Here is a 12,608-nt window from a genome sequence, read left to right as displayed (position 1 = left end):
CTGTATTAAGTACGAAACAACAGGCCCACCGAGGAGCACTCGGGGATTGCCTTCCTTTATCTATGAATGACGAGTGTCATATTCATGAATGTATTATTACATTTGATTTTCTGTCTGGCACCGGGTTCGACTAGTCGGCCCGGGGACTGGCCGCCTTAAGTTATATCAAAGTTCTATCTGAAGTCAGACAAGTAGTGTGCCGGCTCCCGACTGCTCTCTTGTTGAAAGTCGCAGCTCGAAGAACCGACTGTCCGACTAGCAAGATCCAAGGCCGAAAGGATGCCCACACGAAAAGCGGCTAAGGACTAACGAACTTGTATAGCGAAAAGACGGCCTCCAACCACGCTTGCCGACTGTCAAAACAGCCGGCTGGCCGGCCTCCCAAACACTTCGCTATAATCCAACAAAGCTAGAGTACTTGCCCTCCCAACTGGCCAGGCACTCCTCCAGCCACAGATTGCAGAGCAACTGTCCGACTAGGGAGGCGGCAACCAAGGGAGGGCGGCAAAGGAAACAGCAGAAGGATGAAAAGCAAAGAACAAGGGAAAGCCAAACGCATGCAAAATCATATTTACACATAAAGCCCCCAACAGGTCGGCAATCAACATAGTTCGAATACACCCCTAGTGGGTGGAATTGTGCAAACTTAACAAAATATTGTCCCAAAAGTGATAAGACAGGAACATAAAGATAGCAGACTAGACTAAAGGCGCGGTGTGGGAGCCGGGTTGTTCGGTGGAGACGGCGCCACCAGCTGGAGGAGCGGCCGGCTAGCGGGTCTCGGCTTGATCATCGCCGGCTGCAGGTGGTGCACCCGCGTGTGCCGTGTTGCTGGAGGCACGGTCAAGCTGAGGCTGACCGGCCGCTCCACCATCTGGCCTCATTCTTTGAGGATCCTCCAAATTAAATTGAAGATCAATAAGGTCTCTAAGTGATTCGGGGGGCATCTTCACCCTCCTCCTCCTCCTCCTCTTCGCCCTCGTCGCTGGAGTCGATCTCCTCCGCCGAGTCTTCGCCGTCTGCCGGGTTCAGCCCGAACCATTCCTCCGGCTGGGCAACACCGTTGTCGTCCACCTCAAGAGCGAAGGCGCTGGTGTCGGTGTAGTCGGCGATCGCCGAAGCCCACCGGATGATAGCCGGCCGCGCCGGCTCCAGCTCCGTGTCGGCCTGCTGCCGCCAGGTGGCCAGCTGGTCCAGACTCAGCCCGGGATACCAGGCCTTGACGAACTCCAGCGCCCGCCTGGCGCCGGACCGAGCCGCCGAAGCCTTCCAGGCCTCGAAGCGGCCAACTGCCACCTCCAGCCAGTCGGCAGTCCGACTAGGGGTGCGGGGAATCACTTCACCATGCCAGAGAGCGGCCAACACCTGCGCCCCGACACGTTGAAGCCGCCGGAGCAGGCGATGAGCCGGCTGGAGGCAGGCCTGGATCGCCAAGAGCTGCTCCTCCAGCGACCGGCGAGCGTTTGGCGCGATCTCGGCGCCAGCCTGCCTCTGTGCCTCGCGGCGGGCCTCGATGATCTGGTTGGCGGCGGTAGAGTAGCCAGGGAAGTACTCTGCGCAAGAAAGAAAGAGAAAGAAGAGAAAAACACCAAGTCAGAAAACGAGCCAAAACGGCAAGCGGCAAGCAAGGACGAAGAAGAAGGCAGCTTACCGTCAACCAAATCTTCGATCTGGCCATAGCCGTTGATCAGCGTCTGCATCGCTTCGGCCCAGCTAGCCGCCTCTGTCTCATACTCGGCCTGGAGGGCGGCCTTGCTGTCCTGCACCGCCTTCAGGGCCACCTTGTGGCTCTCCTCCTGGTCGGCCAACCTCTTGGCCAGGCGGTCATGCTCCTGCGCCAAGGCGGCAAACTCGGCCTCCTTAGCACGGAGGGCGGCCTGAGACCCTCCCAGCTGCTCCCTTAGACTGGCGTTGGCCGCTGCAGGGATGGCAGAGTAAAAGAAGCAATAAGAAGAAGTCGTCAAGGAAGATCCAACCCGACTGCTCAGCAGTCGGCCCGAATCTCGGGGACTACACCCAGTGGGTGCGCTGACGCGCCCCCACGTGAGATAAAAGACGAAGCACTTACCCCGGCTCTCAGATAGGTCAGCAGTCTTCTGGGTCAGCTCCCGAGCCTGGGAGTTGAAGGCAGCCGCGCGGAGGTTGTGGTAGTCCTGCAAGTCAGGCAGAAGAGCGAAGTAAGAGCAAGAATAGCAAAACAAGATCCGCTAGGAAGTTCCAAGCCGCCTGCTCAGCAGTCGACTCGGAACTCGGGGGCTAAACCCAGTGGGTGCGCTGACGCGCCCCCATGGAAGAAACCAAGATCAAAAAAGCAAAGACAAGAAGACTAACCCGGATGGCCGCCCGCGTCGCAAGGAACTCGTCGTTGTACTTCCTCAGCGCCGTAGCCTGGGCTTGAAGCCGGGTTCGGACGTCCTGCGCGGCCACATTCATCACGGCCGTCCCTCCGCCCGGCGTCCACCCCGAGCTGGCGCTGGCCGCCTCCATATCCTGGGCCGACGAGCTGGAGCCCGCGGCCGGCTGTGGCTCCGATGCAGCCTTCTGCGGCTCTGATGCGGCCTTCCCCGCGCGCTGGCGCGACGGCGTCCGGACCACCAGATCAGTCCTCGCGGCCGGCACGCCCTCGGCCGATTGCACAGGCGGCAGGTTAGGCCGACGCCTTGAGTCGCCCCAATCGGCGGGGCCGGTGCCGCCACCCTCTCCAGGACGACGACGTCGTCCTCCCTCTCCAGCCCCGGCTGGTCACCGCCGGCTTCTTCTGGCGAGGGCTCTGGGTCCCCAGGCGTCGCGACGCACAGTGGGGTGACCACCAAGGCCCCCTCCGCCACCGCCGCAGCGGCAGCCTCCGCTTGGGCCTTGGCCGCGGCGTCGGCGCGCGCCTTCGCCGCCTCCTCCTCCTGCGCCGCCTTGGCGGCGGCCGCCCCCAATGCCTCCGCCTCCCGTGCCTCCCGCTCCTCCCACGCCTCCTGCGCATTCCGCTCCGTCGCCGCCTTAAGATCGGCACGGGGGTCCACGCGGCGAGTGGTGCTCCCGGATCCTCCCGGCGACCCAACGACGGAGGCGGCAGCAACCCGCTCGAGCGACAATGGAGCCCTGGTTTTTTGAGAAAGGACAAGGATTCAGGAACTACCAGAGAAAATAAAAAAGAATACACGAAGGAGTATATACTTACGCCGACACCGTCTACGGCTGCTTCACCGCCTTGCGGAAGCAGGCCGCCTTCACGGCCGCCTCCTCTCGCCTGGTCGCCGCTGCCCCGCCTCTGGGCTTCTTCGGCCGACTGCCGAACAAGCCCGGCGCGGCACGACGCTTTTGCCCGCCGCACCGAGCAGGCGGCGCGGCGGAGGAACCTGCGCCGTGGCCAGGCGCCGGCTGGCGGCGTGGGACGACTTCCGCCTCATCATCATCCGGCCAGTCGTCGTAGCTGACTCCAAGCCTGGAGCCGCCTGCCTCGCCGCGGGCTTGGCAACCGCCCGCCTCGGTGTTGTCATCCATGGCGGCCGCCCCCAAGTCGGGGTCCTCCAGATCGTGCTCCGCTCGGTTAGGGACGAATCGGCGCTCCGCGTCCGACCCGCCTGCAGGCCGAAGAAGAGGGCTCTGTCGAGACAAGCTGACTAGTCAGAGTCGGCCAAAAGGAACTCGGCGACAAAACTGAGAGAGGAGAAAGGGAAAAAGAGAACATACCGTGGGCGGCGGGTGAGCTCGGCAATATGGCTCCTTGCCAAACTGCCACTCTGCGGAGAGCTTGCAGTTCGCAAGGTAGTTCACCATGTGGGCCACTTCGTCGTGCGGCATGTCTTTGGTGCCCATCCGACTCGGATCAAGCTGGCCGCTCATCTGACAGATCAGGTGAGGGCGGTTCTGGAGCGGAAGCACCCGGCGCGTGACGAAGGCGGCCAGTAGGTCGGGCCCCGATAGGCCCTCCGACTGGATCATCACCTGCAGTCGGGTGACAGCCGCGGCTCCAGCCGGCGTCAGTGTCACGGCCCGATAGGACCACTGGGGCCGCCTGCCCGCCGGCGGGCCGGCTTCGTAAGCCGGCAAATTGACGTAGTCGCCTTGCGGGGCGACGTTCTTCACATAGAAGTATGACTTCTGCCAGAGCTTCACCGACTGGATCAGCGTGATGACGGGGAAGGGGTTGTCGGCTGTCACCCTCCGCATCACGACGAAGGCGCCACTCTGAGCCGGCACGCCCTGCATACGCGTGCCCAGCTTGGACTGGAAGAACTCCCCCCAGAGCTCGAGGGTGGGGAGGACGCCGAGGTAGCCTTCACACAAGGTGACGAAGGCGGACAGCAGCACCACCGTGTTCGGGGTGAGGTGGTGCGGCTGGAGTTAGTAGAATTCAAGAAAGGAGCGGAAGAAGGCGCTCGCCGGCAGGCCGATGCCGCGCAAGAAATGCGAGCGGAAGACCACCCGCTCGCCTTCCTCCGGCTCCGGCGTGATCTCCTTCTCCGGCGCGAGACAGACCCGCACCTTGTCTGCGCCGGCCAGCCGCCGCGTCTTGCGGAGGAACTCGACGTGATCCTCATGGATGTTGGAGCCGTCCCAGTCCCCGCCGTACTGCATCGCAGCGTAAGGCTGGCGAGAATGAGCGCGGCGGCGGGGAAAAGAGTGGTGGAACGGTGCGGCGGCGAGACGCAGTTGTGAGGAAGAGCAGAAGGAAGAAGATGGCGGATAGGAGAGGGGCGTGCGAGCGCCTGCCGCTTCCCCCCTCCCCCTACTTATAGCTTCGTACGGCGAAGCCGAGGAGGCGAGGCGTGGGGTGGGACGTGGGATTAACTGCACCCACTCCCCCCACGCCCCGCGATTACTGCGCCCTAAAGGCGTGCCGAAACCGCCACAGGAAGACGCGCGGGCGGCTTTGGGCCGCAGAGAATCCGCGCCTGGGCCCGGGCGTAGGAGTGGTGGGCCCCCGACCTGTGGCGACATCTTGTCACGCGCGTGGACTGGCAGGCTTTTCAACCACGCGATCCCACGTGGTTCGCAGGCGGCGAGTGGTCGGCCCGCAGCCCGGTGCGCGCGCCAGCAGACTCCCGCCCTCCGACTTCAAAAAAATTCGCGAAGACGGTGCGCCCAGCCGAAGCCGGCTCCCAGCTGCCGGCTCGTCAAGATATGAAGCTGACCGAGCTTCTCGACTTCCACCCAACCTCGAAGCCCAATCAGCTTCGGGGACTACTGTCGGAGTAAATGGCCACGGGTAGCCTAACCGACTCCCCCTGGCTCTTCAAGAAATTATCAGGCCATTTAAGCCTTCAAGCATACAAAGCATAGGGCCGCCTTCCCTCGGCCGGCTATCCCCAGGGCCGACTCCCAGAAGGCGACCCAGTCTCAGAAACCTTCCCCAAGAAAGCTACGAGGTGGCCGACTCCAGGAAGCCGGCCCCAAGGGGACCGGCTCCCCGAAGCCGGCCATGAAGAGCGCCGACTCCCAGAAGCCGCCCAAGACCGCACCCACCAAGACTGTGTCCACATAACGGTGAGAAGACGGGGCGTGGTCGCAGTACGGTCCACTACCCCTGGATCCCGAAGCAGGCATGGCCACAGGACGCCGTACGGGTCAGCCATCTCCCGTCTGGCACGGCGCTGTAGCCATGTTGGCCTCAACGTCATCCACGACAGACGCCAGTACGGCCCGCGGGCGGTGGGCCCCTTTAGCCAGAGAGACGCTCGAAGGCGGCCCGGCCTCCCCAAGTCGGCCAGGGGCGTAGCCGGCCCCCAGGAGCCGGCTACCTCCCTACCTCGAAGCATGTGCCACATTAAGGAGACAAGACGAGGTAAGGCTACAGTGAGAGCTCGCAAGGCGGCTACGCTGTAGGCATGCTTAGCTCGACAAAGCCCTCATCATCAGGGGCGAGGCAACAGTAACCCGCCGCCGACAAGACCCCCAAGCGGTGGGGCCGGCCTGTCGACCAAGAAGCCGGCAGCCGGCGGGACCCACCAGTTGGCGGGCCCTAATGGCCGGCGGAGAAGCCGGCGAACACAGACACTGACGGCTGGGACCCGCGCCCAGCCGGATTACTATGGTACCCCCGGGGGGTAGGCCTATATAAACCCCCCGGGGCACCCATGCAAAGGGTTGGTCTCATAGAATTACACACACCACTTAGAGAGAAAAGGAGAGCTAGCCTTGCCCTTCTCCCTCTAGCCCGCCAGCTCAGGGAGCGTTTGTAGCTACTCATTTCGATCTAGTGATCATGCGGAGACCCCGCAGAGCAGGACTAGGGGTGTTATCTCCACGGAGAGCCCCGAACCTGTGTAAGATTCGCCGGCGTGCATGTCTTCGCCTCATCCCGTTTCCAGGCACCGGCGACGTCTTATTGGCTCCCACAATGATAAGCCACCCGTTGGCATATGTCGCACCTACCACCCGACAAGCGAGAAAGGCATCCTTTCACCTGAATCTAGGACTTGGTTGAAAGAGGAAATAATGGGGGCGAAAAATAGCAGAGACTGGCTATCCAACCCGATCTATTGGTTGAAAAAGGAAAGAAAGTGGGGACTAGGGGACAAGTCAACAGAGTAAGTCCAGCACTAGATTTGCTAGCCTCACACAGTATAAGGTGGCTATACCGAACAAAAATGGGACCAACCCAGATATCCTGTTCTAATGTTTGTTGCCCCGAGCCACCCTTATGTAATGCCACTAGTAAAATGTAGTAGTCGCACTGTTAAAAGTAAGGACACGTTAAACCAATGTTGTTTTCAATGTAATGCCTCCAGTAATATGAATCAATGGCACTTCTTTACATGTCTTGCTAAAATTTCCCATTAAGATAAGTTGGTTCTTTTCGTTAGCAATGCAACTGTCCTGGTCCGCCTACTCTCCCGTGCCCAAAGTAATGTCGTATTTAACGGTTGTCATAGTTAATCCTAATGCCCACACTAATATCTAGCAATGCCAGTGCTTTAGAAATTGCTACTGTCCTTGTAGGATTGCCATTCAGATAAGGAACATGCTTCTTTTCATTTGATGCATGTTTCATCACTTGTTAGTCACCCTCCTTTCCACCTTTTTTGTGCAAACAGAGATATACATTTCAGGCTCGATCTTAGTTGAACTGCACAAATTATATCCAAATTATAGTTGAGCATTCCAGGAGCTTCACAACCAACCTTGATGTTGCTGAATTTTATTGCAACTAATGAAGAAGAAGCTTTGTGGGTTTCGTTTTCTGATGGAAATGGAACCGGGGCTGGAGCCCTTTTCTTAAAAAAAATTGAAGAAGAAGCTGCTAGCTCACGGGACATTGCTTCATTTTAGGTGAACTGCACCAAAAGGTCCCATGAATTGAATCATCCATGTTGGTGACTGAAAGAGCCAGCTTCAGCATCCCAGTCTAAGCACCCCCGGCCTCCATCCTTGCGATGCACGGTACACCTCGTTTGCCACCTGCTCGACCCTAGTGTCACTGATAAAATGAAGTAATAATACAATTAAAATAGAGCGAGTGTCATCTCTATCATTTCATTTCCAATGTAGATAAAGAAAGTGCTTCTCTTTGTTAATGTATGTTTCATCAACTAGTCCCATTGTTAATGTTCAAGCGTTTCTGCAAACTGGGGTGCTTAATTTTAGTTGATATGTACAAAAATAGAGATTTGAATGTCTCAAGGCGCCTCCTTGTACTACCGCTGTACACTGATGTTCATCACTGGCAGATGGTGTATCTGGGAGACTTGGGACGATGTCCAGTATGAGGCGTACCGTATGAGGCGTCACAGGGCCCATCTCGCCCTCGCAGCATGGCATACTATGATACTATCGCAATATTTTCTTCTATTTACTTTGTGTGTTTCATCAACTAGTGCCACTATAATGTAATCACGCTTTTTCATTATCTGTGCAAACAGGGTTATTCAGCTGCATTTTGGTGGAACTGCACAAATGTACGTATGGAACCGGCATATATGCAGAGTGCGAGGTGTGCCAAGTAAAAATTACCGACACCAACCATGCTGCATGCACGCATTGGCATCCACCACCACCAGTGGGATGTGTGGCGCTCTCTGTGGACGGATCTTTCTCGGCAGCAAATCATCTAACCAAATACTAGTAGCTTATATTGGCAGTTTTCTAGGGAGTACTCTTTTCTGAAAGAAGCACCAATCTATTTTTCTTTATTTGTACACTGTGTCACAACTTTGACCCAAAGGTCCAGAGCTATTTTAGGGTGATTGGCGTAGTACTCGGAGACTGGTTGTAAGCATGATTTTCATTAGCTGTCACACTGATTGTAAGCATGAGCAGGTGGAAGATTAGGTTAGTGCGAAGCTTACCTTAAACCCTACCGCCGCCGTTGAAACGAGGCGGGCGTCGAGGGAACCATGGAGAACGGCGGGGAAGCGACGTCGCGCCATCCGGCCTCCTCATGCGGTGGGAGAACGAATACTCCTGTGGCTCCGGCTGGCTCTGCACCCTCACGAACGGCACACCATACTCGATCGATTCGTTATCCTCTGGGTGCTCGACCTTCGACCTGTAATCCCACCACCTCCGCCTGACTGTCGCCTCGGGCAAATCTGTCTACTCCATCGCCCAGAGGAGATACTCGATGAACTCAGAGGACTGCGGCGTAACTGCCGCCGAGGAGTACATGTACATCGCCGCCCTCATCGCCGCCCTCATCACCGCCGTCTCGCTCTTTCGCATACATTGCCACATGGCCCGCACTGTCCTCGAAATCTCCCACTCATTGTCAAACCAACTAAGGATCTCCTTCAACCTGGCTAACTTTGTCTGGTCGCCGCCGGCGATCTGCCTGATTCGCTGCTGCATCCTCTCCATAGATGTCCTTCTGAGTGGTCCGGTGCTAGCTTTGGAAGATGGGAGGAGAGACGGTGGTCTTGCAATAGAGAAGAGGGAGAGGCGAGCCGGTGGTTTTGGAATGGAGATGATGGAGAGGAGAGGAGTTGGTTTTGCAATGGAGAAGATCAGAAGAGGGAGAGGTGAGACGGTGGTTTTGGAATGGATATGATGGAGAGGAGAGGAGGTGGTTTTGCAATGGAGAAGATCAGAAGAGGGAGAGGCGAGACGGTAGTTTTGGAATGGAGATGATGGAGAGGAGAGGAGGTGGTTTTGCAATGGAGAAGAGGGAGAGGAGCGTGCGGCAGCGATTTAGGATTGGACAAGAGGGCCGGCACGCTGTGACTGGATCAAAATCAAAATCAATTTACCCTTCAATTAAGAAAGCGACCCCACATTAACTAGTCTCCCTTTTATTTTGGGTCATAATTGACCATGATTTTCGCACATAAAATATATGTTATATGTTGTAAAAATAATATAATTTGAAAGTACATTCAGATACGAACCAAACGATACAATTTTTGGTGACATGCATTCACATTTTGCTTGTCAAATACAGTACGTGGTCAAACTTTGACCCAAAATACGCGAAACAACAAAAAAATACTTCCAAGACCAGCGCCGCTCTTCTGCCCTTCTCCTCTTAAACCACCGCCGCTCCTCACCTGTTCCAATCTAAATGCAGCGCCGCTCCTCTCCTCTTCCATTTCAAAACCACCACCCCTCCTCTCCTGTTCCAGTCCAAAACCAGCGTCGCTCCTCTCCCGTTCTAATCCAAAACCAGCGCTGCTCCTCTCTTCTTCCATTCAAAAACCACCACCGGCAAGTGAAGGTGCTGTGGAGAAGTAGATCGATGGAGGAGTACAACCGATACGTGAGGATCGCAGACGGCGACCCTGTGAAGCTAGCTAGGATGTTGGAGATACAGTCTTGGTTTGACAACAAGGACCAACTAGCGGCGACGGCGACATCCATGGCCAAATATCTGCAACAGAGCGAAAAGGCGGCGATACTCCCGAAGGGAGCCGCGCCGGAGTACATAGAGCTGCTCCTCTGGGCCATGGAGCAAACAGATTCACCGAATCCGATCGTGAGGGAGCGGTGGTGGGAGTATCGATCCCAGATGGAGCATCCACCAGAGATTGAAGGATCGAGCATCTACAGGGTGCCATTTGTGAGGGTGTCCTGCCAGAGCGAGCAGGTGGAGTCTTCGTCGACCGAACCCAACTGCAAGAGGAGAAAAGCAGTTGGCCCGACGACGCTTCCCCGCCATCGTCTCCCTCACCGTTCACATCGTCTCACGGGGCGGCTGTCTGCCGTCGAGTAATAGGAGGGGGCTGCCCCCCAGCCCAATAGTCGGGCAGGTTGTGAATTGTCAGGAGGAGCTTAGGGTTGTCAGTTTTGTGTTGTGTATTTTGAGAGTACTTTCAGATATGAATGTCTTTTGAATTTCAGATTTGCAGTATTGAGCATACGAAGTATTTTATGAATTCTAGAGATCTATTTTTAGCACTTAAAAATGTAGTTTCATAGGAGTATAAAAGTGCATACAATGTGATTCTCGGAGAAGAAACTCCAAGTTTCAGTTTCAGATAAGAAACTGCAAGTTCTGTTTCAGATAAGAAACTGCAACTTTCAGAGGCAGGGCATTTATATTAACACGGCCTTTTCAAACAGGGTTAACATCATGTTGGAAGTTTTATTCATGGCCGAAAATGGAACTACCAGCCAGTTAATATCATGCTGATCAACATTCATGCATAGCACATCTTCATAGGATGCACAGTCAAAATGCCCACACAATGTCGAGTGTGCGAAACACAGAGAAAACGAGGGACGAAGTTTTGGCATGTGTTGGACGTGGTTTTGGGCTGCCCCGTCTAGGCTTTCATTTTTAACATGCGCAGCCCACGACCTCGGATGGGAGGTCTGTAGGCCTGTTTGTATTTTCTTAGGGCAGTCATGTATCGACCGGCCTATGGACCTCCCATCCGAGGTTTTATTTTTGGCAGCCCAATTTATGTATTTTGTTGAAGAAAACGCAGAGGTCTGTTCTATTTTTCTATATAAGAATAGGAACGCCAGGTCCAACTTATGTTTCCCTTCTAACTATATTATATATATTTAAATTATTTTATATGTTATTATATATTATTTTTATTGTCATCATATATTTAACAGATACTTACATATGTAAGAAAACAATATCCCTCATCTTATTAACTTATAAAAATAATTTCATAACAAATAAAATCCTGGATTGTTTTGGCACGAAAATCCTAGTGATTGTGTACAAAAGCTTGGTAAGATTTAAGGACGAATGTAATAATATCACTTATTATTTAAATATATTTATAACAAAATGCGCAGCCCCTTTTTATTTTTTGATAACATTGCTGGCCCAACCCAACATTATAATTAGAATCAGCCCAGCAAAATCGTGTATTTCGAGAAAGTGCAAATGGCCTGTAATATTTTAGGAAATAAAATAAATGGGCCGCATGGACGCTACATTATTTGTTCACCCAGCCCAGCTAATGGCTGTAATTCAAAAAAAAGATCAAATTGACTGTAAATTCTACCACGCAAAAAAAGACTGTAAATTCTGAAAAAATGGGTTGAATACGTGCCACATTTTTGGAGGCTGAAATGTGGGCCAATAGGTCGAAGCCAATGCAAGTCGTTGTCAATTTAGTCAACAAATGATTCTGACATGTTAGCCGTTGGATTTACATCCGACGACCGGCATCCATCTTCAATCTCTCGTCTTCTTCCTCCAGCGCCGCCGGGACCACCTCCTGCCTCCTCCTGCTAGCAGCTCTGCTTAGCACGCTTCGCTATGAAGCGCTACTCCACCGTTGGCCAGGCCATCCCTCCACCCCTCCACACCTCCTGTTCTTCTCCACCGACTGCCGAACCACACCACACTAGAACCAGTTAACCCTCGTACACCTCTCCGTCTGCGACTCTACTCCCGCGCCTTCCCATCTCCGGCTCGTTGCTGTCTGGGGCCACGCCGTCGTCCACAACCTTGGATGCGCTCTGCGCGGTGTGGTCAACGTGGTCAACGAACGACACCATCGGAAGTAGACTGTGCGTGGAGAGGCTGACAGCTGGGTCCACGGCCGCACACAAGGAAATGCCTCCTTATTACGCGCAAAATAATGATTCCTCCACCTGACATCTGGGACCCACCGGAAGGGCCTCTGTATTTCACGAAAATAACGTGCCCCACACTGACATGTCGGACCCACCAGCTATCTTCGCATGCAAGGAAGTGCCTCCTTGTTACGCACAAAAAATGAATACTCCCCCTGGCAGCTGGAACCCAGCATAGTGGGAGGCTGACTTGTGGGCCTACCAAGTTGACGGGGATGGAGGGCTTTGTCAACTTAGTCAATATGAACGATTCTAGCTCCTGTTACCGTACGATGTTCATCCAACGGCCATAGTGCTTCTTCAACCTCTGGTCTTCTTGCTCCAACCGCCCAAACCAGCGCCGGTCGTGCCGCGTGCTCCTGCCTCCCGCGGCCGGCTGTGATGCCACGGAGGCCTCACCGCCCCCTACTACTCCCACCGCTGGCCAGGCCATCCCTCTACTCACCCACACCCCCTGTTATTCTGCGTCGATAGCAGCCGCACACAGTAGCCGAACCAGTGAACCCTCGTACTCCTCTTCGCGTGGGTATCCACTGCTGCGTCTTCCCCGACTCCGAGTCGTCCCCTTCCTAGTCCTTGCCGTCGTCCACCGCCGTGGTGCTCTCGGCGCGGCGTGGTCAACGTGGTCAAGGAACGAC

Source organism: Triticum aestivum, chromosome 7D, assembly GCF_018294505.1.
Source record: "Triticum aestivum cultivar Chinese Spring chromosome 7D, IWGSC CS RefSeq v2.1, whole genome shotgun sequence".
NCBI lineage: Eukaryota > Viridiplantae > Streptophyta > Magnoliopsida > Poales > Poaceae > Triticum > Triticum aestivum.
Note: the sequence above shows the minus strand (reverse complement) of the source record.